The 27,093-nt window shown below is 38.9% G+C and overlaps 1 protein-coding gene across 1 annotated transcript in view; it reads right to left on the bottom strand.

Moving 5' to 3' along the window:
• Positions 1-27,093, bottom strand: part of NLRC4 (NLR family CARD domain containing 4) — a 158,047-nt gene that overhangs the window by 34,335 nt on the left and 96,619 nt on the right.

Here is a 27,093-nt window from a genome sequence, read left to right as displayed (position 1 = left end):
GATGGTTATGAGGGGGGAGGGAGGGAGGTAGGGAGAGCAATATTCACTAATTAGATAGTAGATAAGAACTATTTTAAGTGAAGGGAAAGACAACACACAATATAGGAGAGGTCAGCACAACTGGACTAAACCAAAAGCAAAGAAGTTTCCTGAATAAACTGAACGCTTCAAAGGCCAGCGTAGCAGGGACGGGGGTTTGGAAATCATGGTTTCAACGGACATCTAAATAATTTGCGTAATAAAATCTTGTAAGAAAACATTATGCATCTCACTTTGGAGAGTGGCGTCTAGGGTCTTAAACGCTCAAGTTGCCATCTAAGATGCATCAATTTGTTTCAACGTGCCTGGAGCAAAGGAGATTGAAGAACACCAAAGACACAAGGTAATTATGAGCCCAAGAGACAGAAAGGGGCACACAAAGTAGAGACTACATCAGCCTGAGAGCAGAGGAACTAGATGGTGCCCGGCTACAACCAATGACTGCCTTGGCAGGGCACACAACAGGGAACTCTTGATGGAGGAGGAGAGCAGTGGGATGCAGACCCCAAATTCTTGTAAAAAGACCAGACTCAGTGGTCTGACAGAGACTAGAAGCACCACAGTAGTCATTGTCCCCAGACCTTCTGTTAGCCCAAGACAGGAATCATTCCCATAGCCAACTCTTCAGACAGGGCTTGTACTAGACAATGGGATAGAAAATGATACTGGTGAAGAGTGAGCTTCTTGGATCAAGTAGACACATGAGACTATGTTGGCCTCTCCTGACTGGAGTCAAGATGAGAAGGCAGAGGGGGTCAGAAGCTGAACGAATGGACATGCAAAGAGAGTGGAGGGTAGGAGTGTGCTTTCTCATTAGGGGGAGAGCAATTAGGAGTACGTAGCAAGGTGTATGGAAGTCCTGGTGGTGTAGTGGGTATGTGCTATGGCTGCTAACCGAAGGGTCGGCAGTTCCAATCCACCAGGCACTTCTTGGAAACTCTACAGGGCAGTTCTGCTCTGTCGTATAGGGTCGCTATGAGTCGGAATCGACTCGACAGCATTGGGTTTGGGTTTGGGTAGCAAGGTGTATATAAATTTTTGTATGAGAGACTGACTTGATTTGTAAACTTTCACTTAAAGCAAATAAAAATAAAAAAAATAAAACTCATAATAGGCCCTCCCTGTCTGCTGGACATGCCCTGCTGCACCATAGCTGAGTGACTGACCCTGCTCGTTGGACAGGAGGTGAGAAGTATTGTGCCCACAGACGAGCAAACAGGATAGGATGCACAGCCTGCCAGCTCAGACATAAGCAAATAAAAAAAAAAACTGGGACAAAACAAACAAACCTACAACCAATAAACTAAAAAAAAAAAACTACTAAATGACTCAAAGATAGCAGAGAATATCAAAACATACTTAAAAAAAAAGAAATCAGGACAACATGGTTCCAGTAGGTGTCCAAAATAAAATACCAGATGACTGTCCAATAGAAGAAGAGGCACTGGAACTACCTAATAGGGAATTCAAATCTCTAATATTCAGGGCTATCCCAGAGAGGAAGGAAAAAGACAAAAATGAGGAAAAAATCATGGAAAAGATACACAAAACAATGGAAGAATTCAAGAAAATAACACAGGAACAAAATGTCAAAATAAACTCACATCTAGAAATCATATGACAACTGCAATTAGAAATCCAAAAGATAAACAAGATTTCAGGAATGGACAGGTTTGATGGGCAGGTTTCAAACAATGGAAGACAGGATCAGCAACATTGAAGACAAACTCTTGGATAGCATTTTGTTTGAGGTAAAATCAGAGAAAAGAAGGAAGAAAAATCAAGAAACCCTGAGAATAATGTGGGATAGAATCAAAAGCAAAAATTTGCTAGTGATTGGAGTTCCAGAACAGGGGGAAAAAATGGAAAACACAGGATCACTGAAGAATTGCTGTGAGAAAATTCCCATAACATAATGAAAGATGAAAAGTTGACCATCCAAGAAATTCAATGAACCCCATATAGGATAGACCCCAAAAGAAAAATCACCAAGGCAAATCACAATTACACTTGCTAAAACCAAAGAAAAGGAAATGAGAGCACCTCAAGAAAAATGAAAAGTCACATACAGAGGAGAAACAATAAGACTATTCTCTGATTACTCTGCAGAAACCATGCAGGCAAGAAGGCAATAGGATGACATATATAAAACTTTGAAAGAAGAAAATTGCCAACCAAAAATAATATATCCTGCAAAACTCTCATGCAAATATGATGGCGAAATTAGGACAGTTCCAGATAAACAGAAATTAAAGGAATATGTAAAAACCAAATCAAGCTTACAAGAATTATTAAAGGGAGACCTTTGGCTAGAGAACCAACAGCATCAGACAACAGCCTGAATCTAGGACACATGATCTCATCAGCCAGATACCAACCTAAGTAATGAACTCTGAAGGATAAAAAAAAAAAAAAAACTAAAAGATTTACAAAAGGAACCAGAGAGGTTAATCTGTAATCAACATCACAACAATAAAAAAGGGAAGAAACAGTGTAGGTAGAGAACTTTCAAATGGAGAGGAAGGTAAGGTGATACCAAGTTAAGAAAGACTGGTTCAAACTGAGGAAGATAAACACAGAGAAAGTTAACAATCTTACATCAAAATAAAGAAGAAAAACATAAAGTTTCAGTAAACACAAAATCTACAAAAATGAAACAAGCAAACAAATTCACAAACGAAAAGAACAAGAAAAGAAATCCACAAACAAGAGGAACAAAGAAAAAGTAAGCACCACAAAAAAGCACTACAAAAAGTCAGCAATAAACTCCCACCTATAAATAATTACAATGAAAGTAAATAGCCTAAATGAACCCATAAAGAGACAGAGAGTGACAGAATGGATTAAAAAAACAAGACCCATCAATATATTGTCTAAAAGAGACACACCTTAGAAACAGAGACATAATTTATTAAAAATCAAAGGATGGAAAAAAATATATCGAGGAAACAGCTGCCAAAAAAAAAAAGCAGGAGTGGCAATACTATTCTCAGATAAAATAGAATTTAAAACAAAATCCACCAGAAAAGACAAAGACGGGCATTGTATAATGATTGAAGGGACAATTCATCATGAAACATAACCATAATAAACATCTACGCACCCAATGACAGGATTCCAGAATACATAAAACAAACTCTAACGGCACTGAAAAGAGAAATTGATAGTTTCACAATTATAGTAGGAAACTTCAACACACCACTCTCAGCAAAGGACAGAACATCTAGAAAGAAACTCAGCAAAGATACAGAAGATCTAAAGACCACAATCAGCTGACTTGACCTCATGGACGTACATAAGAACACTCCACCCAACAGCTGCAAAGCCACATTCTTTTCCAATGAACATGGAAAGTTCTCCAGAATAGACCATAACTTAGGCCACAAAGCAACCCTAAACAATATCCAAAACATTGAGATAATACAAAGTATCTTCTCTGACCACAACGTTATCAAAGTAGGAGTTAACAACAGGAAGGGCAAGGGAAAAAAATCAAATACTTGGAAACTGAATAACACCCTGTGTAAAAACCACTGGGAAATAAAAGAAATCAAAGATGGAATAAAAAAAATCCCTAGACTCAAAAGAGAAGGAAAACACATCATACCAAAACCTTTGGGACACAGCAAAGGCAGGGCTTAGAGGTCAGTTTACAGCAATAGATGTACACATCAGAAAAGAAGAAAGAAAACAAATCAAAACATTAGCTGCACAACTTGAACAAATAGAAAGAGAACAACAAATGAAGCCCACAGCCACCAGCAGAAAGGGAATAATAAAGATCAGAGCATAAATAAATGAAATTGAGAATAGAAAAACAATAGACAAAATTGACAAAACCAAAAGTTGGTTCTCTGAAATGATCAAAAAAATCGACAAACCACTGGCCACACTGACAAAAGAAAAACAGGAGAAGACACAAAATAACCCAAATAAGAAATGAAATGGGAGACATGCAACAGACCCAAGTGAATAAAAAGAATGATAACAAAGTATTACGAAAAACTGTACTCCAACAAATTTGAAAAGCTAGAGGAAATGGACAACCTTCTAGAAACATGCTACTTCCCCAAACTAACACAAACCGAAGTTGAAAATCTGAACAGACCCATAACAAGAGAAGAGATTGAAAAGGTAAAAAACAAAACAAAACAAAAACAGCTCCCAACAAGAAACAGCCCTGGCCCAGATGGCTTTACTGGAGAATTCTACCAAACGTTCAGAGAAGAGCTTACACCAGTACTACTCAAACTATTGTAGAACACAGAAAAGGAAGGGATACTTCCAAATTCATCCTATGAAGCCAGCATAACCCTGATACCAAAACCAGGCAAAGAACCAAAAACAAGAGAATTATGGACCAATATCTCTCATGGATATAGATGCAAAAATTTTCAACAAAATTCTAGAATTCAGCATCATATCAAAAAAAAAAAAAAATACACCATGACCAAGTGGGATTCATACTTCGTATAAAAGGTTGGTTTAACATTAGAAAATCAATCAACATAATCCAACACGTAAAGAAAAGAATCACATGATCATCTCAATTGACGCAGAAAAGGCATTAGACAAAGTCCAGCACTCATTCCTGATAAAAACTCTCCATAAAATAGTTATAGAAGGGAAATTCCTGAACATAATAAAGAGTGTGTGTACAAAACCAACATCTGACATCATTTTTAATAGAGAGAGGTTGAAAACATTCTTCTTGAGAACAGGGACAGGGAAAGGATGCCCTTTACACCCTTCTATATAACATTGTGTTGGAAGTTCTAGCTAGAGCAATAAGACAAGAAAGAGAAATAAAGGGTATCCAAATTAGTGATGAAGAAGTTAAACTGTCTCTATTTCCAGAAGATATGATATTATACATAGAAAACCCAAAAGACTGCACAAGAAAACTAGTGGATCTAATAGAAAGGTTTAGCATAGAGCAGGATATAAGAGAAACATACAAAAATCAGTTGGATTCCTATATACCAATAAAGAGGACAACCAAAAGGAGATGAGGAAAAAGATACCATTTATAGTCCCTAAAAAAATTAAGTACTTAGGAATAAGTCTATCTAGAGACGTAAAAGACCTATACAATGAAAACTACGAAACGCTACTGCAGGAAACCAAAAAAGGTCTACATAAATGGAAAAACATAGCATGCTAATGGATAGGTAGACTCAACATTGTGAAAATGACAATTCTACCCAAAGCAATTTACAAATACCATGCAATTCTGATCCAAATACCAACAACATTCTTTAAAGCGATGGAAAAACTAATCATTTACTTTATATGGAAAGGGGAGAAGCCCCGGGTAAGTAAAGCACTATTGAAGAAGAATAAAGTAGGAGGACTGGCAATACCTGATCTAAGTACCTACTATACAGCTACAGTAATGAAAACAGCCTAGTACTGGTACAACAGATTTATTAACCAATGGAATGGAGTTGAGAACCTAGATATAAATCCATCCATCTATGGTCACGTGATCTTCGACAAGGGCCCAAAGACCATCAAAAGGGGAAAAAAACAGTGTTTTTAACAAATGATGCTGGTGAAACTGGATGCCCATCTGTGAAAGAATGAAACAGGACCCATATCTCACACAATACACAAAAACTAATTCAAATGAATCAAAGACCTAAATATAAAGCCATAAAGTATGAAGTTCATAGAAGAAAAAATAGGATCAATACTAGAGGCATAAGAAGAGAGTCTTAAAAAAAAAGAGTCTTACACGGCATTAAATGGACACAACCTGTAACCAACAACACACAAACTCCAGAAGATAAGCTAGATAACTGGGATCTTCTAAAAATTAAACAATTATGCTCATCAACAGGCTTCATGAAAAGAGTAAAAAGAGAATCCAAGGACTGGGAAAAAATTGTTAACAGTTACAAATCAGACAAAGGTCTAGTTTCTAAAACCTGCAGTAAAGTCCAACACCTCTACAAAAAAAAAAAAGAAATAACACAACTAAAAAAATGGGAAAAGGAAATGAACAGACACTTCACCAAAGATTTTCAAGCAGCCAAAAGACACATAAGGAAATGCTTGTGATCACTGGCCATTAGAGAAATGCAAATCAAAACCACAATGAAATACCATCTCACCCTGGCATTACTGGCACTAATCAAAGACACAGGAAATAAGTGTTAGAGAGGCTGCAAGGAGATTGGAACTTTTATGCACTGCTGGTGGGAATGCAAAATGATACAACCATTTTCAAAAATGATATGACACTTCCTCAGAAAGCTAGAAATAGAAAAACCAAATGACCCATCAATCCCACTCCTTGGAATATATCCTGGAGAAATAAGAGTCATCACATGAATAGACATGCACACCGATATTCATTGTAGCATTGTTCACAATAGCAAAAAGATGGGTCCTGGACAGACCTAGAAACAAATGTAGAGCAAAATTCTAACTCACAAACAAGCAGAACAAAACAAAACAAACAAAAAAACACCAGATTTACTGGCCTTACAGAGACTGGAGAAACCCTGAGTATGGCCCCTGGATGCCCTTTTAGCTCAGTAATGAAGCCACTCCTGAGGTCACCCCTCAGCCAAAGATTAGACAGGCCCATAAAACAAAAGGAGACTGAAGTGGCACAACAGCCCAGGGGCAAGGACTGGTAATAGGGATCCAAGGTTTGAGAGAGTGTTGACATGTCATGGGTTATAAGCGAGAGGGGGAGAGCTTGCACTCGGGAAGAGGAAGAGGCAGGGGGTGGTGATATTCCTCAATAAGACAACCTCAACAAAGGAAGAGACAGGAGGTGGTGACATTCTTCAATAAGACGGTCCCTACATAGTTAAACTTTAAGCCAAGGAAATGATCTTTACAGGGGTCTTTGATTTGATAAAGCCCTTAACTTGATGAAGTCCCTAACTTGATAAGATCTCTAACTTGGTAATTAAACCTTAAGCTAATGATATAGTCTTCATAGGGGTGGTCTAGAGAAAAAAGGAGTATAAAACCCTAAGAAAATGACTATCGGAGCTCTCAGATTCTCTCTATATCTGAGTACCCTGCTTGACGCTTCCTAGTCAAGCGTACTTTTACTGCTAACCCTCTGCTTGCCAATAAACCTCTGCTTGCTTGGCACTATTTGTCTCAGTGTTTGAATTCTTTTCCTACACCGAAGACAAGAACTGAGGCCATTCTCCAGTAACAGGGTTGTTAAACAATGTCATAAAACATATGTGTACTAGCTGTTTAATGAGAAATTAGTTTGTTCTGTGAACCTTCATCTAAAGTACAACCAAAAACCATATAATAAAAAATTTTTTTAAAGAGCAAAGTAGGGGGAGGGGCTGAGATGGCAGAGTAGTCAGTTGCTTCCAGTGAACCCTCTTACAACAAAGACCTGAAATAACAAGTGAAACTATTACATTTATGACAAGATAGAAGCCCTGAACATCGAGGCAAAGTTAGCAAATGGACTGAGGAGCAAGAGGAGGGAGAGACGGTTCAGAAGCGGAGAGGATTTCCTGGACTGGAATCTCCGGGAACCCTCAGCTGCAGTGGACTGGTGGTAGCATTCAGCCACAATTTCCTCAGGGAGAAACAGTCAGCTGCACAGCCTACCCACACCTCCGAAACCAGAGAATAATGGGGGTCTCAGCAAAAGCTAAGTACTTGCATATATTTTACTGTGCCCCCAGCCCTCAAGCCGGCTTTTGTGGCTGTTGATTTCCCTTGGCCTGAGATAGGTTCTGCTGAGTGTTCCGAGCCATTCTCCTGGCCTTGGAGAAGGAATAAATTCCAAATTGGGGAAAAGATAGTCTGCCAGCTCCACTAACCTGGGGAGTTCAGGACAGAAGCAGCTCCTGTCCAGGCATAAATGGTCCATGGGCTTTGAATGCCTTTCCCGCCTGCATAGACCTGTGTGGGCCTATTTCATGAGAATAGGCCCATGTTGGCAGGCTGCAACTGGTGGAGAGGTGGATGTTTGATGTCTGACACTCCTTTGCCCAATAAAAAGGGTCCTCACCTACCCACATCAGGTCACTCAGCCACCTGTGACAAGGGTCTAAAGATAACTGGTACCTCCCAGTCCTTATAACCAAAACTATTGGGTGCCCATGGTCAGTCTGCAGAAGCCACCCACCTGTGCGCTCTAAGGAACAGGGTCGTGCTTTCCTCACAGACACTGGGGGGATGGTTATCAACCCCTTGTGTTGTCCAGAGCATGACACCCTGCTGCAACCAGATACCGGTACCTACACCAATCACCCCAGTCCCTCTAAGACTGTAGGACAGAGCCTGTACCACACACTTGATGACCAAATACCTGGACACCTGAGCTGAATCCATACAAGAAAAGTGAATGGAATCCTAGGCTGATATACCTGATAAGAACTCTAGCCACCTGGTGACAGGATGTCAGAGCCTCAAAGGTGAAAACAATCAAGCCAGCTCACTCAAGCAACCTGTTTGGGCATATCAAAACAAAACAAAGCAAGAAGCTAGGATACAGTAAGCAAACATAAACTAATAGAATAACTGGCTCTGAGACAACAGTCAATATCAAAACACATAAAGAAGCAGACCATGATTGCTGCAACAAGCTCTCAAAACAAAGAATCAAGGGACCTTCTGGATGAAGGGCCATTCCTGGAATTACCAGATGCAGAATACAAAAGATTAATATAAAAAAAAACTCAAGACATCAGGAACAAGATCAAGAAGATCAGGCAATACACAGAAAAAGCCAAGGAACACACAGATAAAGCAGTTGAAGGAATTAAAAAGGTTATTCAAGAACATAATTAAAATTTAGTAAGATGCCAGAATCCGTAGAGAGACAGCAATCAGAAATTCAGAAGATTAACAATAAAATTACAGAAGTAGACAACTCAATAGAAAATTGGAGGAGCAGAATTGAACAAGTGTAAGGCAGTGAACTTGAAGATAAAGCACTTGACACCAATATATTTGAAGAAAAATCAGAAAAAAAATTCTTTAAAAATGAAGAAAGCCTAAGAATCGTGGAACTGTATCAAGAGAAATAACCTACAAGTGATTCGGGTACCAGAACAGGGAGGGATAACAGAAAATGCAGAGAGAGTTGTTGAAGATCTATTGGCAGAAAACTTCCCTGACATCGAGAAAGATGAGAAAATATCTAAGGTGCTCATCAAACACCACATAAGGTAGATTTTAAAAGAAAGTTACCAAGACATAATCAAACTTGCCAAAACCAAAGATAAAGAGAGAATTTTAAGAGCAGCTAGGAATAAACAAAAAGTCACCTACAAAGGAGAGTCAATAAGAATAAGCTCAGACTGCTTGGCAGAAACCATGCAGGCAAAAAGCCATTGGGATGACTTATATGAAGAATCAAAGGAAAAAAATTGCCAGCCAAGAATCATATATCCAGCAGAACTGTCTCTCAAATACGAAGGTGAAATTAGGACATTTCCAGTTAAACAGAAGCTTAGGGAATTTGCAAAAACCAAACCAAAGCTACAAGAAATACTAAAGGGAGTTCTGTGGTTAGAAAATTAATAATATCAGATATCAACTGAAGAGTAGAACACAGGACAGAGCAACCAGATGTCAACCCAGATAGGGAAATCACAAAAATAAATCAAGTTTTAAAAAACACTCAGAACAGGGAAACAGCGATGTCATTATGTAAAAGAAGACATTAAAACAATAAAGAGGGCCTAAGAAATGTAGTCATAGATCTTTCGTATGAGAGGAAGACAAGGCGATATAAAGAAATAAAAGTTAGGTTTCAACTTAGAAAAATAGGAGTAAATATTCAGGTAACCATGAAGGAGACCAACAATCCTACTCACCAAAAAAATACAGACTGAGTAGAAACAAAATGAACAGCAATGAATAAGAAGAAAAACAATATATAAACTATTCAGCACAAAAAATTGAGGGGGAAAAAGAAACTGTCATCAACACACAAAAAAGACATCAAAATGACATCACTAAACTCATACCTATCCATAATTACGCTGAATATAAATAGACCAAATGTACCAATAAAGAGAAAGAGAGGGGCAGAATGGATTAAAAAAAACAGGATCCGCCTATATGCTACCTACAAGACACACATCTTAGAGACACAAACAAACTAAAACTCAAAGGATGGCAAAAAATATACCAAGCAAACAACAATCAAAATGAGCAGGAGTGGCAATATTAGTTTCTGACAAAATAAAGTTAAATCCACTACAAAGGATAAGGAAGGACACTATATAATGATTAAAGGACAATATACCAGGAGGATATAACCATATTAAATATTTGTGCACCCAATGAAAGGGTACAAGACATAAAAAAAACTCTAACAGCGTTTAAATGTGATATAGACAGCTCCAGAAAAATAGTAGGAGACTTCAACAGACCACTTTCAGTGAAGGACAAAACATCCAGAAAGAAGCTCAATAAAGACACGGAAGATCTAAATGCCACAATCAAGCAACTTGACCTAATAGACATACACAGAACACTCCACCCAACAACAGCCAAATATACTTTCTTTTCCAATGCACATGGAACATTCTCTAGAATAGACCACATATTAGGTCATAAAGCAAGCTTTAGCAGAATCCAAAACATCTAAATATTATGAAGCATCTTCTCTGACCATAAGGCTATAAAAGTAGAAATCAATAACAGAAAAAGCAGGAAGTCAAACACTTGGAAACTGAACAATACCCTGCTCAAAAACAACTGGGTTATAGACGACGTGAAGGATGGAATAAAGAAATTTATAGAATCCAATGAGAATGAAAAATCTTCTTATCAGAATATGGGACACAGCAAAAGCAGTGCTCACAGGTCAATTTATGTCAATAAATGCACACACAGAAAAAGAAGAAAGGGCCAAAATCAAAGAATTATCCCTCTGGTCTCAGTCGGACCGCTAAGTCTGCTATTTTTATGAGAATTTGAGTTCTGCTCCCCACTTTTCTCCTGCTCCAACAGGAGCTCTCTGTTGTATTCCCTGTCATTGGTGGTAGCCAGGCGCCATCTGGTTCTTTGGTCTCAGGCTAATGGAGCCTCTGGTTTATGTGGCTCTTTTTGTCTCTTGGGCTAATATTTTCCTTGTGTCTTTGGTGTTCTTCATCCTTCTTTGCTGCAGGTGAGTTGGGACCAATTGGTGCATCTTAGTTGGTTGCTCACTAGCTTTTAAGACCCCAGATGCCACTCACCAATGTGGGATGCAGAACATTTTCTTAATAAACCATGTTATGCCAATTAACCTAGATGTCCCTTGAAACCATGGTCCCCAGCCCCCAGCCCATGCTACTCTGTCCCCCGAAGTGTTTGGTCGTGTTCAGGAAACTTCTTAGCTTTGGTTTACTCCAGTTGTGTTTACTTTCCCTGTATTGTGTGTTGTCATTCCCTTCATCTAAAATAATTCTTGCTTACTATGTATATTTTTTTATGTAGTTAGTGAATTTTTTTTTAATGTAGTTAGTGAATTCCTCTCTCCCTCCCTCCCCACCCTTATAACCATCAAAGAATGTTTTCTTCTGTGTTTAAACCTTTTCTTTAGTTCTTGTAACAGTGGTCTCATACAATATTTGTCCTTTTGCTACTAATTTCACTCAGAAACCCTGGTTACATAGTGGTTAAGCACTATGGGTGCTAACCAAAAGGTCGGCAGTTCAAATCCACCAGAAGCTCCATGGAAACCATATGGGGCAGTTCTACTCTGTCCTACAGGGTCACTATGAGTCAGAATTGACTCTGTGGCAACTTTTTTTTTTTTTTTAATTTCACTCAGCATAATGCCTTCCAGCTTCATCCATGCTATGAGATATTTTAAGGATTCATTGTTGTTCTTTATCATTGGATAGTATTCCGTTGTGTGAATATACCACAATTTGTTATCCATTTGTTCATGGGCACCTAGGTTGTATACATATTTTTGCTATTGTGAACAGTGCTACAATGAACATGAGTGTACATATATCTATGAGTGTGATGGCTTTTATTTCTCTAGGATATATTCCATGGAGTGGAATTGCTGGATAGTATGGTAGTTCTATTTCTAGCTTTTTAAGGAAGTGCCAGATTGACTTCCAAATAGGTTGTACCATTTTACATTCTCACCAGCAGTGTAAAAATGTTCCAGTCTCTCCACAACCTCTCCAACATTTATTATTTAGCATTTTTGGGATTAATGCTAACCTTGTTGGGGTGAGATGGTATCTCACTGTAGTTTTGATTTGCCTTTCTCTAATGGCTGATAGGAAACCCTGGTGGCATAGTGGTTAAGAGTTACGGCTGCTAACCAAAAGGCTGGCAGTTCAGATCTACCAATTCCTCCTCGGAAACCATATGGGACAGTTCTACTCTGTCCTATAGGGTCGCTATGAGTTGGAATCGACTCAATGGCAGTGGGTGTTTTTGTTTTGTTAATGGCTAGTAATTGTGAGCATTTCCTCATGTATCTGTTGGTCGCCTGAATATCTTCTTTGGTGAAGTGTCTGCTCATATCCTTTGTCCATTTTTTAATTGGGTTATTCATCTTTTGTTCTTGAAGTTTTGCAGTATCTTGTAGATTTTAGAGATTAGAGCCTGATCGGGTATATCGTATCCAAGAATTTTTTCCCAGTCTGTAGGTTGTCTTTTTACTCTTATGGTGAAGTCTTCTGATGAGCATAAGTGTTTGATTTTTAGGAACTACCAGTTTTGTTTTGTTTTTTTTCACCAGTTACCTGGTGTTTGTGTATTGTTAGTTATGTTTTATATTCTGTTTATGCCATGAATTAGGGCTTCTAGCTTTGTTTCTGGGTTTTTTTTGTTTGTTTTTGAGCAAAGTGTTCGTTTTCCATGTTTGATTTCTTGTCCCTGATTTTTCTGTCATAGACTTCTAGTTTTATGGCTTTATGGTCAGAGAAGATGCTTTGTAATATTTCGATGTTTTGGATTCTGTTAAGGCTTGCTTTATGGCCTAATATGTGGTCTAGTCTAGAGATTGTTTCATGTGCATTGGAAAAGAAAGTATACTTGGATGCTGTCGGGTGGAGTGTTCTGTATATGTCTATGAGGTCAAGTTGGTTGATTGTGGCATTTAGATCTTCCGTGTCTTTACTGAGCTGCTTTCTGGATGTTCTGTCCCTCATGGAATGTGGTGTGTGAACTCGTCTACTATTATTGTGGAGTTATCTCACTTTTCAGTGCTGCTAGAATTTGTCTTATGTAGAGTTTGTCTTATGTATCTTGAAGCCCTGTCTTTGGGTGCATAAATATTTAATATGGTAATATCCTACTGGTATATTGTCCCTTTAATCATTATATAGTGTCCTTCCTTCTCTTTTGTGGTAGATTTAAGTTTGAAGTCTGTTTTGTCAGAAATTAGTATAGCCACTCCTGGTCTTCTTTGTTTGCTTGATATATTTTTTTCCATCCTTTCCGTTTTAGTTTGTTTCTGTCTTTAAGTCTAAGTTGTGTTTCTTGTAGGCAGCATATCGATGGATCATGTTTTTTCATCCATTCTGCAACTCTCTGTCTCTTTATTGATGCATTTAGTCCATTTATATTCAACGTGATTATAGATAAAAAAATTTATTATTATTATTTTTTAAATAGATAGGTATGATTTATTACTGTCATTTTGATGTCTTTTTTGTGTGTTCTTGATGGTTTTATTTTTCCACTTTTTTTTTTTTGCTGAGTAGATTTTCTTTGTAAATTGTGTGTTCCTCTTTTTAAATTTTTTTTTTGCTGAGTATTTATGTTTTTCTTATATTTTATTTTGATGTGTAGGATTGTTAGTTTCCTTTGTGGTTACCTTAATATTTACCCCTATTTTTCTAAATTTAAACCTATCTTTTATGTCTTTATATTGCCTTGTCTTCCTCTCCTTATGTAAGATCTATGACTACATTTTTAGTCCCTCTATATTGTTTAATGTTGTCTTCTTTTACATAATGACATCGCTGTTTCCCTGTTTTGAGCGTTTTTTAAAACTTGATTTATTTTTGTGATTTCCCTATCTGGGTTGACATCTGGTTGCTCTGTCCTGTGTTCTGCTCTTTGGTTGATATCTGATATTATTAATTTTCTAACCACAGAACTCCCTTTAGTATTTCTTGTAGCTTTGTTTGGTTTTGCAAATTCCCTAAGCTTCTATTTAACTGGAAATGTCCTAATTTCGCCTTCATATTTGAGAGACAGTTTTGCTGGATATACAATTCTTGGCTGGCAGTTTTTCTCCTTCAGTGCTTTATATATGTCATCCCATTGGCTCTTGCCTGCATGGTTTCAGCTGAGTAGTCCGAGCTTATTCTTATTGACTCTCCTTTGTAGGTGGCTTTTCACTTATCCCTGGCCACTCCTAAAATTTTCTCTTTATCTTTGGTTTTGGCAATTTTGATTGTAATATGTCTTGGTCACTTTCCTTTGGGATCTACCTTGTACTGGGCTCAATGAGCATCTTGGATAGATACCCTTTCGTCTTTCACAATGTCAGGAAGTTTTCTGCCAACAAATCTTCAACAATTCTCTCTGTATTTTCTGTTATCCCTCCCTGTTCTGGTACTCCAATCGCTCGTAGGTTATTCTTCTTGATAGAGTCTCATATGATTCTTAGTGTTTCTTCATTATTTTTAATTCTTTTTTCTTCAAAGATATTGTTGCCAAATGCCAATCTCGCTAATTCTGACTTCCATCTCCTCAATGCTGCTCTGCTGACTATCTACTGAGTTGTCTAATTCTGAAATTTTATTGTTAATCTTCTGAATTTCTGATTGCTGTCTCTCTATGGATTTTTGCAGTCTATTAAATTTTTTATTATGTTCTTGAATAACCTTCTTAATTTCTTCGACTGCTTTATCTGTGTGTTCCTTGGGTTTTTCTGCATTTTGCCTGATCTCCTTCCTGATATCTTGAAGAGTTCTGTATATTAATCTTTTGTATTCTACATCTGGTAATTCCAGGAAGACACATTGATCTGGAAGAGTCCTCGATCCTCTGTTTTGGGAATTTGTTGAAGCAATCGTTTTCTGCTTCTTTATGTGATTGGATATTGACTGTTGTCTCCAAGCCATCTATAAGTTGTTGTATTATTTTGTTTGCTCACTGTGTCCTAGCTTCTTGTTTTGTTTTAATATATTCAAATAGGCTACTAGAAAGAGTTAACTTGATTATTGGAGGCTTTGAGGCACTTATGTCCTGCAACTAGATGGCTAGAGTTGTTACCCGGTATATGAGCCTAGGAATCCATTCACTATTCTTGTATACATTCAGCTCAGGTGTCCATGTAGTTGGTCACCTAGTGTGTGGTGCAAGCTCTCACCTACGGTATTAAAGGAGCAGTGGTGATTAGTGTATGCACAGGTTTCTGGTAGCTGCAGGGGGTCACACCCTGAGGAAGGCAGGGGGCTGACAACCTTTCCCCAAATGTCTGAAGAAGGCATGTCCCTGTTTTATAGAGTGCTCTGGTGGGTGGGCTCTGCAGCCATACCAGAGGTGTCCAGTGCTTTTAAGTGTAAGGACTGGTAGGCACCACTTATCCTTGGACCCCTGTAGTGGGTGGCTAAGGGGCATAAGTGGAGCCTCTAGTCGTCAGGCCTCTGCTGTGGGTCGATGAGGACCTTTTTTAATAGGCAGAGCAATATCAAATGTCAAAAACTTGCCTCTCCACCTCACAGCTGAAACAGTTACACTCAGACCTCAAACAGATTCACCCTAGCAGTATAACGGCCATATCGTATCTGCTGTAATGGAGCCACCTGGATCGATACAGGGGTGAAAGACAAAGTCTGTGGACTTCTTGTGCCTGACTGGAGCTACTTCTGCTCTGAGTTTCCAGATTAGGAGAGTCAGCAGAGTATTTTTCTGCCGTTTGTTAATTTGTTCCTTCTCTGAGGCCAGGAGAATGGCTCAGGGAGCACAGCAGAACCTACCTGAGGCCCAGGGAAATCAACTGTTAATGATGCCAGCTGGGGCAGAGGGAGGAGGGATCAGATAGATAGGAGAGAGTTCTTTCAAAGGGAGGAGCTATTAGATCCACGAGGTAAATTAGACAAAATCACGTATATTGTGCCGAGATCACTGTTTTGTCTCAGATTCTGGAAGAAAGTGTAGATTCTGTGCACTGGCTTGGTCCCTGCCATGGTCACGCCAGGGGGTCAGGATGGTGCCACTTCTCTCGCCTTTTTTGCTAAAGCAGCTGAGTCCTAAATGCCACTGCTAGCCCTGCTGCAGTCACACCAAGGGGTCAGAGGTGTGCCACTTCACTTGCCTTCTTTCACTGAAGCAGCTGCATCCCTGAACACTACTGCTGAGGCACTGCTGCCGACTTGGCAACACCTCACTGCTTCTGTGCTGTCTCTCCCTCGCCGATACTCAGTCCGATTTCTTAACTTTGCCTTTGATACTCAGTGTTCCTAGCTTGTCATATATATAATCAATTCACTTGTTTTTTGTTTTTGTTTTTTGTTGTAAAAGGGACCACCGGAAGCATCTGACTACTCTGCCATCTTGGCCCCACCCTCCCCTTGTAGTCTTAATTATTTTCTTTCTTCTGGTACTCGAGGGTTTCTTTTGCTGCTCTCTTTCTATTTGTTCGAGTTGTAGGGTTAATGTTTTGATTTTGGCCCTTTCTTCTTTTTGGATGTGTGCACTTATTGCTATAAATTGACCTCTGATCACTGCTTTTGCTGTGTCCCAAAGGTTCTGGTAGGATGTGTTTTAATTCTTATTTGAGTCTGTGAATAGCTTTATTCTGTCCTTAATTTCTTCTATAACCCTGTAGTTTTTGAGCAAGGCATTGTTCAGTTTCCATGTATTTGATTTTTTTTTTCCTTGTTTTTTCTGTTATTGATTTCTGCTTTTATGGCTTTATAGTCAGAAAAGATGTTTTGTAATATTTCAGTGTTTTGGATTCTCTTAAGTCTTGCTTTGTGGCCTAGTACATGGTTGATTCGGAAGAATATTCCAAGTGCACTGGGAAAGAAAATATACTTGGCTGCTGTTGAGTGCAGTGTTCTGTATATGTCTATGAGATTAAGTTGGTTGATTGCAGCATTAAGATCTTCCATGTTTTTATTGAGCTTCTTTTGGGATATTCTGTCCTTCATGGAAAGTGGTGTGTTGAAGTCTCCTACTATTATTGTGAAGCTATTTCTCTTTTCAGTGCTGTTAGAGTTTGTTTTATGTATTTTGGAGCCCTGTCATTGGGTGCATAAATATTTATTACAGTTATGTCCTCCTGGTGTATTGACCCTTTAGTCACTATATAGCATCCATCCTTATCTTTTGTAGTTGATTTTGATTTTAGGTCTCTTTTGTCAGGGATTAATATTGCCCCTTCTGCTCTTTTTTGGTTGTTGTTTGCTTGATATATTTTTTCCATTCTTTTAGTTTTAGTTTGTGTCTTTGAATCTAAGGTGTGTCTCTTTTAGGAGCATATAGACGGATCTTGTTTTTTTATTCATTCTGCCCCTCTCTGTCTCTTTATTGGTACATTTAGTCCATTTCGATTCAGTGTAATTATTCATAGGTATAAAAGTAAAAACTTAGGGCTGTCATTTTGATGTATTTTTTTTTGTGTGTGTGATGTTGACAGTTTCTTTGTTCCAGTGAATTTTCTGTGCTGAGTTGTTTTTCTTTTTTTAATTTTTACTGTGCTTTAAGTGTAAGTCTACAAATCCAGTCAGTCTCTCACACAAAAACTTATATATACCTTGCTACATACTCCCAATTGCTCTCCCCCTAGAGACAGCGTTCTCCCTCCCTCCACTCTCCCTTTTTGTGTCCATTTAGCCAGCTTCTAACCCCCTTTACCCTATCATCTCCCCTCCAAGGAGGAGATGCCAACATAGTCTCAAGTGTCCACCTGATCCAAGAAGCTCATCCTCACCAGCATCCCTCTCCAACCCATTGTCCAGTCCAATCCCTGTCTGAAGAGTTGGCTTTGGGAATGGTTCCTGTCCTGGGCCAACAGAAGATCTGGGGGCAATGACCACCAGGGTCCTTCTAGTCTCAGTCAGACCATTAAGTCTGGTCTTTTTATGAGAATTTGGGGTCTGCATCCCACTGCTCTCCTGCTCCCTCAGGGGTTCTCTGTTGTGTTCCCTGTCAGGGCAGTCATTGGTTGTAGCTGGGCACCATCTAGCTCTTCTGGTCTCAGGCTGATGTAGTCTCTAGTTTATGTGGCCCTTTCTGTCTCTTGGGCTTGTAATTATGTTGTGTCCTTGGTGTTCTTCATTCTCCTTTGATCCAGGTGGGTTGAGACCAATTGATGCATCTCAGATGGCCACTTGCTAGTGTTTGAGACCCCAGATGCCTCTCTACAATGTGGGATGCAGAATGTTTTCTTAACAGATTTTATTATGTCAATTGACTTAGATGTCCCCTGAAACCATGGTCCTCAAACCCCCGCTCCTGCTATGATGGCCTTCGAAGCATTCAGTTTATTCCAGAAACTTCTTTGCTTTTGGTTTAGTCCATTTGTGCTGACCTCACCTGTATTGTGTGCTATCTTTCCCATCACCTAAAGTAGTTCTTATCTACTATTTAATCAGTGAATACCCCCCTCCTACCCTCCCTCCCTTCCCTGTCTCATAACCATCAAAGAATATTTTCTTCTCTGTTGAAAGTATTTCTTGAGTTCTTATAATAGTAGTCTTATACAATATTTCTCCTTTTGCAGCTGACTAATTTCACTCAGCATAATGCCTTCCAGGTTCCTCCATGTTATGAAATGTTTCACAGATTCATCACTGTTCTTTATCAATGCATAGAATTCCATCGTGTGAGTATATCATAATTTATTTATCCATTCATCAGTTGATGGGCACCTGGGTTGCTTCCATCTTTTTGCTATTGTAAATAGTGCTGCAATGAACATGGGTGTGCATATATCTGTTCGTGTAAAGGCTCTTATTTCTCTAGGATATATTCCAAGGAGCCAGATTGCTGGATCGTATGCTGGTTCTATTTCTAGCCTTTTAAAGAAGAGCCAAATTGATTTCCAAATTGGTTGTACCATTTTACATTCCCACCAGCAGTGTATAAGTGTTCCAATCTCTCCACAGCCTCTCCAACATTTATTATTTTGTTTTTCAGATTAATGCCAGCCTTGTTGGAGTCAGAATGAATCTCATTGTAGTTTTGATTTGCATTTCTCTAATGGCTCATGATCGTGAACATTTCCTTACGTATCTGTTAGCTACCCGAATGTCTTCTTTAGTGAAGTGTCTGTTCATATCTTTTGCCCATTTTTTAATTGGGATATTTGTCTTTTTGCAGTTGAGTTTTTGCAGTATCATGCAGATTTTGGAGATCAGACGCTGATCTGAAATGTCATAGCTAAAAACTTTTTCCCAATCTGTAGGTAATCTTTTTACTCTTTTGGTGAAGTCTTTGGATGAACATAGGTGTTTGATTTTTAGGAGCTCCCAGTTATCTAGTTTTTCTTCTGCATTGTTAGTAATGTTTTGTATACTGTTTATGCCATTATTAGGGCTCCTAACGTTCTCCCTATTTTTTCTCTGATGATCTTTTTTGTTTTAGGTTTTATATTAAGGTCTTTGATCTATTTTGAGTTAGTTTTTGTGCATGGAGTCAGGTATGGGTCATTTTTCTTTATGTTTTTTCTTTTCATATTTTTCATTGTTTTTGATTTTGTATTTGCTGAGTATTTATGTTTTTCTTGTTTTTTTTATTTTGATCTATAAGATTGTTAGTTTCCTTTGTGGTTACCTTAACATTTACCTCTATTTTTCTAAGTTTAAACCAATCTTTCATTTCTTGATATCACCTTGATTTCCTCTCCATAGGAAAGTTCTGTGGCTACATTATTTAGTCTCTCTTTTTTGTTTTAATGTTCTTGTCTTTTACATATTGACATCTCTGTTTCCCTATTTTCAGTGTTTTAGCTTTTATTTATAATTGTGCCTTCTTTAACGAGGTTACTATCTGGTTGTTCTATCCTGTGTTCTAGTCTTGGGTTGTTATCTTATTGATTTTTGAACCAGAGGACTCCCTTTAGTATTTTTTGTAAATTTTGGTTTTTACAAATTCCCTAAATTTCTGTTTATCTGGAAATGTCATAATTTCACCATCATATTTGAGAGACAGTTTTGCTGGATATATGATTCTTGGCTGGCAATTTTTTTTTCCTTCAAGTTTTTATATATGTCCTCCCATTGCCTTCTTGCCTGCATGGTTTCTGCTGAGTTGTCAGAGCTTAGTCTTATTGACTCTTTTTTTGTGTGTGCATGTCTTTTCATTCATCCCTAGCTGCTCTTAAAATTCTCTCTTTATCTTTGATTTTGTCAACCTTGATTATAATATGTCTTGGTGACTTTCTTTTGGGAACCCCCACATGGGGGTTTGATGAGCATCTTGGATAAATATCTTCTCATCTTTCATGATATCAGGGAAGTTTTCCACCAGAAATCTCTAACAGTTCTCCCTGTATTTTCTGTTTCTGTTTTTCCCCTGTTTTGGTACTCCAATCACTCTTAGGTTATTCGTCTTGATAGAGTCCCACATAAATGTTTCTTCATTTTTGTAAATTCTTTTATCTGATTTTTTCTCAAATATGTTGGTATCAAGTGCTTTATCTTCAATTTCACTAATTCTGACTTCTATTGCCTGAATTCTGCTCCTATGACTTTCTACTGAGTTGTCTAATTCTGACATTTTATTGTTAATCTTTTGGATTCCTGTTTGCTGTCTTTCTATGGATTCTTGCAGCCTGTTAAATTTGTCATTATGCTCTTGTATAACCTTCTTAAGCTCCTCTGTTGCTTTGTCTGTGTGTTCCTTGGCTTGATCTGTGTTTTGCCTGATCTCCTTCCTGATGTCTTGAAGAGCTCTGTATATTAATCTTTTAAGTTCTATCTCTGGTAATTCCAAGAATTTCTCTTCCTCCTGGAGGTTTCTTGGTCCTTTGTTTTGGTCACTTGCTGAAGCCATCAGGGTCTGCCTCTTTATGTAATTTGATATTGATCATTATCTCTGAGCCATTAATAAGTTATTATATTTATTTATTGTATGTTTTCCTTTGTGTCCTAGCTTCTTGTTTTGTTTTGTTTCGATATGCCCAAGTTACCTGGTTGTGTGAGCTACTTTGATTATTGACATCTTTGAAGCTCTCGTGTCCTGTCACCAGGTGGTTACAGCTGTTACTAGGTGTATGAGCCCAGGAGTCCATTTACTTTTCTTGTGTGGATTCAGCTCAGGTGTTCAGGTCATTGGTCACTGAGTGTGTAGTGCAGGCTCACACCTCCACTCCTAGATGGGCAGGGGTGATTGGAGTAGGCTCAGGTATCTGGTTGCAGTAGGGGGTCATGTGCCGAGCAAGGTAGGGGTCTGACGGCTGCTCCAGGGTGTCTGGGTGGAAGGTGTGTCCCTTTTCCCTAGAGTGCATGGGTGGGTGAATTTTTCAGGCAGACTTTGGGCACCCAATGCTGCTGGCTGTAAGGACTGGGAAACAACACTTATTCTTGGACCCCTGTTGCATGTGGCTAGGTGGAGTGGGTGGAGCCACCAGTCCTCAGGCCCCTGATGTGGGCACGTGAGGACCCTGCTTAATGGGTACGGTGGTGTCAAATGTCACGATACTGCCACTCCCCCTTAGAGCTGTTGCAGTTGAAAATAGGGCTCAGGTATATAACCTGTTGTACTGTGCTAATGGAAAAACTCAATATTGTTAGTCAGATCAAGATCCAGGGCCGACTGTGGAACAGACCATCAATTGCTCATATGCAAATCAAGTTGAAGCTGAACGATGCAGGAGCAAGTCTACAAAAGCCAAAATACAACCTTGAGTATATCCCACCTGAATTTAGAGACCATCTCAGGAATAGATTTGGCACATTGAATGCTAATAACCAAAGACAGGATGAGTTGTGGAATGACATCAAGGACATCATACATAAAGAAAGCAAGAGGTCACTGAAAAGACAGGAAAGAAAAGATCAAAATGGATGCCAGACATGACCCTGAAACTTGTTCTTAAATGTCGAGTATCTAAAGCAAATGGAAGAAATGATGAAGTAAAAAGAAGTGAATAGAAGATTTCAAAAGGCAACTCGAGAAGATAAAGTATTATAATGATATGTGCAAAGATCTAGAGTTAGGAAAGCAAAAGGGTAGAACACACTTGGCATTTCTCAAGCTAAAACATCTGAAGAAAAATTCAAGCCTCAAGTTGTAATATTGAAGGATACTATGGGAAAAATATTGAATGACATAGAAAGGATCAAAAGAGATGGAAGGAATACACAGAGTCACTAAGCCAAAAAGAATTGGGTGACGTTCACCAGTTTCAGGAAGTAGCATATGATCAAGATCTGGTGGTACTGAAGGAAGAAGTCCAAGTTGCACTGAAGGCATTGGCAAAAAACAAGGCTCCAGGAATTGATGGAATATCAATTGAGATGTTTCAACAGATAGATGCAGCACTGGAGGTGCTCACTTGTCTATGCCAAGATATTTGGAGGACAGTTGCCTGGCCAACAGACTGGAAGAGATCCATATTTGTGCCCTTTGCAAAGAAAGGCAACCCAACAGAATGTGGAAATTATCAAACAAAAACCAATGACTCGTCACCGTCAAGTCAATTCCAACTCATGGCGACCCTATAGGACAGAGTAGAATTTCTCCCATAGGATTTCCAAGGAGCAGCTGGTATATTTGGACTGCCAGTCTTTTAGTTAGCAGCCTGAGCTCTTAACCACTGTGCCACCAGAGCTCCATTATCAAACAATATCATTAATATCACACACAAATAAAATTTTGCTGAAGAGCATTCCCAAGCGGTTGCAGCAGTACATTGACAGGGAACTGCCAGAAATTCAAGCCAGATTTGGAAGACATGGAATGAAGTATATCATTGCTGATGTCAGACGGATCTTGGCTGAAAGCAGAAAATACCAGAAAGATGTTTTTCTGTGTTTTATTGACTATGCAAAGGCATTCAACTGTGTGAATCCTAACAAATTTTGGACAACATTGCAAAGAATGTGAATCCCAGAACACTTAATTGTGCTCATGTGGAAACTGCATAGACCAAGAGTCAGTCATTTGAATAGAACAAGGAGATACTGAATGGTTTAGACTCAGGAAAGTTGTGCATCAGCGTCATATTCTTTCACCATACTTATTCAATCTATATGCTGTGCAAATAATCTGACTATAATAAGAAGAATGAGGCATCAGCATTGGAGGAAGACTCATTAACCACCTTATGATATGCAGATGACAAAACTTTGCTGAAAGTGAAGAGTATTTGGAGCTTTTTTTTTAATTAACTTTTATTGAGCTTCAAGTGAACGTTTACAAATCAAGTCAGACGGTCACATATAAGTTTATATACACCTTACTCCGTACTCCCACTTGCTCTCCCCCTAATGAGTCAGCCCTTCCAGTCTCTCCTTTCGTGACAATTTTGCCAGCTTCCAACTCTCTCTATCCTTCCATCCCCCCTCCAGACAGGAGATGCCAACACAGTCTCAAGTGTCCACCTGATATAATTAGCTCACTCTTCATCAGCATCTTTCTCCTACCCACTGTCCAGTCCCTTTCATGTCTGATGAGTTGTCTTCGGGAATGGTTCTTGTCCTGGGCCAACAGAAGGTTTGGGGACCATGACCGCCGGGATCCCTCTAGTCTCAGTCAGACCATTAAGTATGGTCTTTTTGTGAGAATTTGGGGTCTGCATCCCACTGATCTCCTGCTCCCTCTGGGGTTCTCTGTTGTGCTCCCTGTCAGGGCAGTCATCGATTGTGGCCGGGCACCAACTAGTTCTTCTGGTCTCAGGATGATGTAGGTCTCTGGTTCATGTGGCCCTTTCTGTTTCCTGGGCTCTTAGTTATCGTGTGACCTTGGTGTTCTTCATTCTCCTTTGCTCCAGGTGGGTTGAGACCAATTGATGCATCTTAGATGGCCGCTTGTTAGCATTTAAGACCCCAGACGCCACATTTCAAAGTGGGATGCAGAATGTTTTCATAATAGAATTATTTTGCCAATTGACTTAGAAGTCCCCTTAAAACATGGTCCCCAAACCCCTGTCCTTGCTCCGCTGACCCTCGAAGCATTCAGTTTATCCCGGAAACTTCTTTGCTTTTGGTCCAGTCCAGTTTGCTGACCTTCCGTGTATTGAGTATTGTCCTTCCCTTCACCTAAAGCAGTTCTTCTCTACTAATTAATCAGTAAGAAAACCCTCTCCCACCCTCCCTCCCTCCCCCCATCGTAACCACAAAAGTATGTGTTCTTCTCAGTTTATACTATTTCTCAAGTATTTGGAGCTTTTATGGATGAAAATCAAAGACCACAGCTTTCAGTATGGATTGCACTTCAACATAAAGAATACAAAAATCCTCACAGCTGAACCAATAAACAACACCATGAGAAACAGAGAAAATTTTGAAGCTGTTGAGGACTTCATTTTATTTAGATCCATGATCAACACCCATGGAAGCAGCAGTCAAGAAATCAAATGACGTATATCATTGGACAAATATACTGCAAATGACCTTTTAAAAATGTTAAAAAGAAAAGATGTTACTTTGAGGACTAAGGTGTGCCTGCCCCAGGCCATGGAATTTTCAGTCGCCTCATAGGCTTGTGAAAACTGGGCAGTGAATAAGGAAGACTGAAGAAGAATTTGTGCCTTTGAACTATGGTGTTGGCGAAGAATGTTGAATATATCATGGACTTCTAGAAGAACGAAAAAAATCTGTCTTGAAGAAGTACAACCAGAATGCTCCTCATAAGTGAGGATGGCAAAATTTTGTCTCATGCACTTTGGACATGTTATCAAGAGGGACCAATCCCTGGAAAAGGACATCATGCTTGGTAAATTAGAGTGCCATTGAAAAAGAGGAAGACCCCCAGTGAGATGTTTGACACAGTAGCTGCAATGATGGGCTCAAGCGTAACAAGGATTGTGAAGATGGCACAGGACGGGGCAGAATTTCATTCTGTTATACATGAGGTTGCTATGAGTCAGAACTGACTCAACAGCATCTGACAACTATAATCATTACAATAAAATATTACTCAGCCACTATGAGAAATGAAGTACTGATAGATGCTACAGCATGGACAAACCTTGAAAATATGCTGAGTGAAATAAGCCAGGCACAAAATGACAAATATTGTATGAGCTAATTTATATGAAATATCTAAAATAGGTAAATGCATAGAGATACAAGTTTATTAGCTGTTATCAAGGGCTGGTTGAATATCGACTAATTCTTTTTGGTATAATGACTCTGTGTATTCCTTCCATCTTCTTTTGATGCTTCCTGCGTCTTTTAATATTTTCCCCATGGAATCCTTCATTATTGCAACTCGAGGCTTGAATTTTTTCTTCAGTTCTTTCAGCTCGAGAAACGCCGAACATGTTCTTCCCTTTTGGTTTTCCATCTCCAGCTCTTTGCACATGTCATTATAATACTTTGTCTTCTCGAGATGCACTTTGAAATCTTCATTTCTTTTACTTCTTCAATTCTTCCTTTTGCTTTAGCTGCTTAACATTTGAAAGCAAATTTCAGAGTCTCCTCTGACATCCATCTTGGTCTTTTCTTTCTTTCCTGTCTTTTCAGTGACCTCTTGCTTTCTTCATGTATGATGTCCTTGATGTCATTCCACAATTCATCTGGTATTTGGTCACTAGTATTCAATGCGTCAAATCTATTCTTGAGATGGTTTCTAAATTCAGGTGGGATGTACTCAAGGTCATATTTTGGCTCTCATGGACTTGCTCTGATTTTGTTCAGTTTCAGCTTGAACTTGCGTATGAGCAATTGATGGTCTGTTCCACAGTCGGCCCCTGGTCTTGTTCTGACTGATGATATTGAGCTTTTCCATCGTCTCTTTCCACAGATGTAGTCAATTTGATTTCTGTGTGTTTCATCTGGTGAGGTCCATGTGTATAGTCGCCGTTTATGTTGGTGAAAGAAGGTATTTGCAATGAAGAAGTCGTTGGTCTTGCAAAATTCTATCATTCGATCTCCAGCATTGTTTCTATCACCAAGGCCGTATTTTCCAACTACTCATCCTTCTTCTTTGTTTCCATCTTTTGCATTCCAATCACCAGTAATTATCAATGAATCTTGATTGCATGTTCGATCAATTTTGGACTGCAGCAGCTGATAAAAATCTTCTATTTCTTCAGCTTTGGCCCTAGTAGTTGGTGCGTAAATTTGAATAATAGTCGTATTAACTGGTCTTCCTTGTAGGCGCATGGATATCATCCTATCACTGACAGCGTCGTACTTCAGAATAGATCTTGAAACGCTCTTTTTCACGATGAATGCAACACCATTCCTCTTCAAGTTGTCATTCCCAGCATAGTATACTATATGATTGTCCAATTCAGAATGGCCAATGCCAGTCCATTTCAGCTCACTAATGCCTAGGGTATTGATATTTATGCGTTTCATTTCATTTTTGACGATTTCCAATTTTCCTAGATTCATACTTTGTACAGTCCAGGTTCCGATTATTGATGTTTGTTGCTGTTCCTTCTCATTTTGAGTCGTGCCACATCAATAAATAAAGGTCCCGAAGGCTTTACTCCATACACGTCATTAAGGCTGACTCTACTTTGAGGAGGCAGCTCTTCCCCAGTCATCTTTTGAGTGCTTTCCAACCTGTGGGGCTCATCTTCCAGCACTATATCAGACAGTGTTCCACTGCTATTCGGAAGGTTTTCACTGGGTAATGCTTTTCAGAAGTAGACTGCTGGGTCCTCCTTCCTAGTCTGTCTTAGTCTGGAAACTCAGCTGAAACCTGTCCTCCACGGGTGACCCTGTTGGTATCTGAATACCGGTGGCATAGCTTCTAGCATCACAGCAACACGCAAGCCCCCACAGTACGACAAACTGACAGACATGTTGGGGTATTATAATATAAGCAATTATTATTTTTAATTAATTGTATGAGTTCTTAGAGTAAAATATCTTCTGGAGTTTGGTGCTCTAAAATTAAAAAAATAGATGAACTCTTTTAAAGGATATATTTACTATTTTTGGTTTTAAGCTTATCTCTCTCTTGTGGTAAACAGAGAAGTAAAGCAATCTGCTCATCATTCCTGTGTTC

This window comes from Loxodonta africana, chromosome 26 (genome assembly GCF_030014295.1).
Source record: "Loxodonta africana isolate mLoxAfr1 chromosome 26, mLoxAfr1.hap2, whole genome shotgun sequence".
NCBI lineage: Eukaryota > Metazoa > Chordata > Mammalia > Proboscidea > Elephantidae > Loxodonta > Loxodonta africana.
This window is presented reverse-complemented; position numbering and strand designations above follow the sequence as displayed.